The sequence below is a fragment of the Coenobita brevimanus genome, chromosome 20 (genome assembly GCF_032717465.1).
Source record: "Coenobita brevimanus isolate Jiangsu-jjx chromosome 20, ASM3271746v2, whole genome shotgun sequence".
NCBI lineage: Eukaryota > Metazoa > Arthropoda > Malacostraca > Decapoda > Coenobitidae > Coenobita > Coenobita brevimanus.
The window spans coordinates 16,500,140-16,506,357 of record NC_136973.1 but is presented as its reverse complement, the minus strand read 5'-3'; positions in this window follow the sequence as shown (position 1 = coordinate 16,506,357).

The window sequence follows — 6,218 nt, the reverse complement described above, 5'->3', positions numbered from 1 at the left end:
CTTATGTTATGTCCCTGACTGCTTGCAATCTTCCTCAGGGTCTGCACAGTACATCTCATCGACAGTCACTGAGAGGTGCGAGCAGAAGCTGAAAGATGTGCCCCAAACAGCTACTTGCTTAGCATTCGCTGATATCCTTTTCAGGCCACCTGTACCTTTCCCTTGTTTGATGTAAGTCTCCTCTCCAAATTGGTCTGCAGGCACTGCTGGTCTGCCATCTGAATGGTGACATACATGTACTACAGCCAGACATTCCTTCTTGGCGTCATCCGGAATGTTGCTTGTTTCACGGAGATGCAATGTGATCCATCTGGCATAGTTTTGATGCCCTGCTGCAAAGAAGTACTTCTTCATTTCAACGAGACAATGCTGCTCAAGAAGATAGTATCCTTCACGTCATGCCTTCACGAAACGGTGTGCGATCATGGTGGGGATGATGAAGCAATCCACTCACAACTTTCCAGTTGGATGTTCCCTTACCTTCTCCATGTATACAGTAATCTCCTCATCTGTATTTTTTTTTTCCATCTTTCAGGAAATCATGCAGTAAAGTTGACACTACGAATCGAAAGGCACGAAATGTCATCGGCCATTTCTTGCCGTGGAGAATACTGGTCAAGTCTACAAAGGCTGAGTGGAGCAGTACCTCTAGGCCACTTACCCTCATAAGCACTCCAATACACCTCAATAACGACATTAATGTGTGCATCACACCTGGTCTTAGAATTACGCTTTTCCATCGATTTTGGTCACTCCATTTTATGAGGGAAACCAAAATGCACAGTTGCATGTCAAAGGTGAGCAGTGTGTATTTCATTCCAATGCTCTTCGTAGCCTTATCTATGTAGGCCATGGCTTGCTGTATTGTATTGGGGTGGGACGGAGGTAGATCCCACAGTGGGCCAAATACAAACACGGTCCTTTATTTCTCAACAGCAGCCTCTATCCTGTCCTCCCGAGCAGTATATGCTGGCCAGTCAACTGGCTACTGGATCAGTATGTTACTGTGGGTACCAAGCGGCATTCCTCCTCTGTACCCTTACTAAATTGATTGCAAGATGTTCCTTATCGGATGGTGACAGGGCCTTGTCTGGAAGAATTGGTGGGTCTAGTGTAGGTGGGCCCTTGTAGTGCTCACATTGTTGGTATTGATCTGTTAGAATGGAGAGATGAAGCCTCAGACTTCTTTAGCCGAGGGATCGTAAGCTGCATCACTCCAGCATTTCCTGGCGTCACAAGTCTGTCGGATGCTGTGTGAACTCTGTAACCATAGCATGAGTGATCTTTTGCCCATTCGGGGTGCAAATCCCAAGATCACAGTTATCTCCCCAGCCAAAGATAGGCCCATGCTCAACTGTGAGTCCCAGTTTCTTGTAGTATACATCAACATTCTCTGAAACATATGATGCTGCTGATTTCCTGCAACGCAAGACTTCGTCGTATGTGGTTATTAATCCGTGTTCATACAGGGTCTTTATCAGCTCAGAACTGCCGTGTTTGTGATGTAGTTTCACAGCAAGACCTAAGGTAGTCTAGTTTCTTGTCTTACTGACGTGCTGTTGGATACATTGTGCTAGTGTAAGAGATGGCTTTGTGTCCTTTCCATCTGAGACTAAGATACGAGTCTTAGAAGAGTCTCACTTGTGTCCCTGACATTGTGCTAGTGTAAGAGATGGCTTTGTGACCTTTCCATCTGAGACTAAGACAGAGACGAGTCTTAGAAGAGTCTCACTTGTGTCCTTGGCATTCTTGAGGAAGCAAAAGTCATTCAAGCCATAGTCACGAATGCTTCTTATTTCAGCCTTGACCCTTCTTACTAAAGTGTTCACAGCATCGTCTTCAATAGATCTTGAATGTTTCACAGATTTCAGAAATTTTGATAAAAACTTCCTAAATCCAGTGACAGTCTTACGGGCTTCCATGTTAAGAACAGTAATGGCCTCACCGAAATAATTACACATGTGGACTAACATCTGCTTCCATGACAGTTGTCCGGGCCTTTCTACATATAATTATTATAATTCAGCTACTGTCTAAGTCTGATGCATGTCAGCTTTCATATGATCAGTTACATACCTGAATGCCTCATTAACAATGGGTTTGCATGATTCCCCATATCATGGGGATATGGCGAAATCTGTCATAACGGTGAACATGTTACTACCACCATACGCAGGTAAGTCTGTATGTACACTACAAAGCCTTAATCATCCTCACGTTGATCAAAAGTATCAGACAAAACATGACTGAATGTGGGCACCCCTTCCCCTCTCTCTTTTGTTTCATATTGCGTTACTGGCTCCCAGCGATCTGGATGCTTTGGATCTTTTTGCAGACACTCCTTGGTACATATCACAAAATCTCTTCTGATCTCAAAAGTCGACTTGACATGAGATTTCAAGACTCTCTCAGACTCAGATGTCCATAGCGCCTCTCTCCTCTTCATACTAACATTTTTCTGACTCTTAGATCCTCATGTATAGGTAGAGCAACAGGACTTATGATAGTGAAATGTTGTCGTTTCATCGTATGACTCCACTAACTTCCCCAGCTTAGGGTGAAGGAAATCATCTTTCTTCTTGCTTCAAGAGTTGATAGTCTCAGTTCCAGGAAGCTTGCAAATTCCTTTGCCATGACAGGGAGCAAAGAAGCGGCTCTTCGCCATGATGAATCTGAAAGTAGAGAAATAATCATTTCATGGTTCATGAGGTGACAGATTAATTACACCATTATAATTTGATTATGCACATTATGATTATGCATATTTGAAACAGAGATACGAGGTTCAAAATATGTTCAGTGAATTCTTTGGGGTCGAAAACATGGGAATAGACACCAAGATCATATCTGCAAGTGTATTTGTATGGAAACATGAGTTCTTAATTATGATGTAATTACCATCTAATTATGCTAATTACACAAGCTGCCTAACATGTACACGATAGCATCCCTGTGATTCTGAGTCTCTAGACCCCAGTGATCATATTTCCATAAAAATACTTTGGTGGAAACAACATTTCTGGGTATCACTACAGAGGGTAGAGGGACGGCAACTGGACTAATACTGCTGGTATATATTTGAAAATGGTAGGAGAGAGAGAGAGAGAGAGAGAGAGAGAGAGAGAGAGAGAGAGAGAGAGAGAGAGAGAGAAAAAAACATAGTTTGCAGTGCCTGCGATTCAATGTTAAGATGATTTGATACTGACATGAAGCTTCATAATTTGGCCTATGTGCTAAGAACAGTAACTTTTTTGTTATAAATGAGATATTAACATGCACAGCATTACCTACAGCACTGACTGAACGTCCGATATTCAGTTAAATCACATGGATGATATATAAAAGTGGTTTAATCACGTGAATTTGAGGATCTCACCGTACTATCTATTACTGTTTTAAAAAATGACTGCGTGTCATCAGATGTCACCACTAGCGCAGATTAGGGCACAAGCTTGCCCTTAACCGTATGGTACAACCCGCCCGTTATAATAACAAACAGTTCAGCTGCACTTTATACTTGCTCTGTATTGTTTTCTTGTTAAAATATTTTTAACAAATTAGATACATTCTTGTATGTTTTCTGCAGGTACAGAACTGTTTTGTTACGAGTAATTAAATATAGGTTTGCGAATGTCATAGCAAACTTCACCTTATAAATTTTTTAACGACTCCTACAAATTGACGGGAATCTCTCCCTGCTTAAACTTTCAGCATACCGTTTGATACAGGGCCCTTTGGAAAGGCCCTACATTAAGGATACGGCCGTACGGACAGGCTGGGTAGCTCGTTAGCCCTCCCAGGGCCCATATACATCCTGAGCCCTCCCACTTGCCATACATTCTCACATGTCACCACCTCGGTGACATGTGAAATGAGTTTGGGAGAGTATGTAAGAAACGGAATCTAAAGGTGAATATAGGGAAGAGTAAAGTTATGGTCTTTGAGAGATATGAAGTCACTGAATGTACAGTGAAGTTGGATAAGGAAGAAATGGAAAATGTGAGTACGTACTTGGGTGTTGTGATGAGTAAGGATGGAAGTTTAAAAGGTGAAGTGCTTGAAAGGGTACAACAAGGAAGAAAGGTTGCTTGTTCTCTGAAAGCAGTGATCAGAAACAGGAAGGTGAGCATGGAAGTGAGAAAGTTGCTATCTGACAGTATTGTGATACTAACACTAACGTATGGAAGTGAAGCTTGGACCTTGTTGGAGGGACGGAAGTCAAGAGTGGGAGCAGTGGAAATAAGTTATTTGAGAGGAGCACGTGCAGTCACATGAAGAGACAGACTGGCGAATGAGGAAGTGAATGAGCGTTGCGGTGTGGATGTGGATGTGTTAGGAAGCATTGGGAGAAACACACTGAGGTGGTTTGGCCATGTGGAGAGGATGGAGAGCGAGAGACTGACGAGGAGAGTGTATGTGAGTGAGGTGGAGGGGGGGGAAGAGGGAGAGGGATCCCAAGGATGAGATGGAGGGATAGAGTGGAAAGGTATAATTATGAGAGAGGGGGCTGTGAGCTGGAAGCAGGGTAGTGAAATGGCGGGGGACAAGGCGACATGGAGGCGATTTGTTTGTGGCCACCCCTTACGGGATTAAGGCTTCTGGCAATAGATAGATAAATAGATAGACCACCTCGGAAATATATGCTGTTTAGCGGCAGTATCTTTATGTTACATCGGTGAGATTTGTAAATTAATAAATTCTGTTTTTAGCGAAACTTTATCATCAGTGTGTTCCCAGCCCCACCTTGGGTTCGAGTTCGCGTACTGTCCAGCAACATACCACTTCTCTAACCACTTGTTCCCCCAGACTGAGCTAAAATCCCCGCCATATAGGAGCCAACCCGCCGCTCTGGAATAGATTGTAGCTTCATTGACCTTCGCCTTCGGTTCATGAAAATAGACATCATCTATCAACCTTAGTCTAAGCTACTTATAATCTTTCATGTTAATTATACCATTTTCATGTCAATAGTGATCGCACAAATAATATACAACCGACGAAAATGATTTTTCAGAGACAAACCACTCCGTCACCACCTCTCATATTTGGCTGCCTGTTTCGGTTAAAAACCCAGACGTGAGGGGCGGCCACATATTCTTGTTATTAGGCCTTCTAGCACCTTATCCTTCCACATTTATTTCTGCATTCGGTTGTTTGATACCCTTTTCTACAATATTTGTGCAAAATATGTCAATATATGTATCATCTGAACAGCACAGAAGACAGTAAGCAACTTATAACGTTTCATGCTACTTGTGATATTTTAATGCCAATATTGATCACATAAATAATAAGCAAGTGACGATAAATGTGTCGTATTAGTAAAGGTAAGGAAGAGGCGCCAGGGAACCCGTAGCGTACCACATAACATTGTTAACATACAGTACACCACGTGGTCGCCTGCTAAGTTGCTGAGGTAGGCGGTGCGACAGAAAGCAGTAATGAGGCAGCCCAGTCCTTCCTAAGCCGGATTAACATGGCTAACCGGTACGCTACACGCCTCCTTAATTGCTGAGAATACGGACTCAGGAAACGAACCAAGGTGAAGAAGTGGATGAGGTGGTGGCGTGCAAGAAGCAAGTTGGGTTCTCTGCCCCATGGAACTGCTTCTTCATTAGAATAACAACATTTTTACTGGGGGGGGGGGGTCGTATGTACGATACAGGCCCTCTCGTAACTCGTATTTTTATTTGCAGGAAGAACTACAGTAGAGAAAGGGAAATTTCTGCACACTCCCTTCTTTGTTCTTTGCTGACCATGAAAAATAATTATCCTCTCGTAAATATTACTGTTGTTGCAGGACGAACAAGGTACACAGAAACATAAGGCACTGCATTCTTGTCATTTATGCAAATCCAGATCAGTTTCGACAAGCAAGTGATGGTAAAATCGCCTGTGAGCGTGGTCCCACCTACTAGGTTACAATTACACCTATGTTTACCACACATTATTTCCGAATCCATTTACTCTTTTAGATTCAACACGATTTCATCATTACTGGACTATATATATATATATATATATATATATATGTATATATATATATATATATATATATATATATATATATATATATATATATATGTATATATCCATCCATCCATCCATCATCTAATCCTACGTTGCCCCATGGGGAGCGTAGGAGCCCGGGGCTAGGAAAGTTGGTCCTGGCTTTTAAGATGAGTGACCAGCCTCACTCATCCCTGAGTGGCATTACA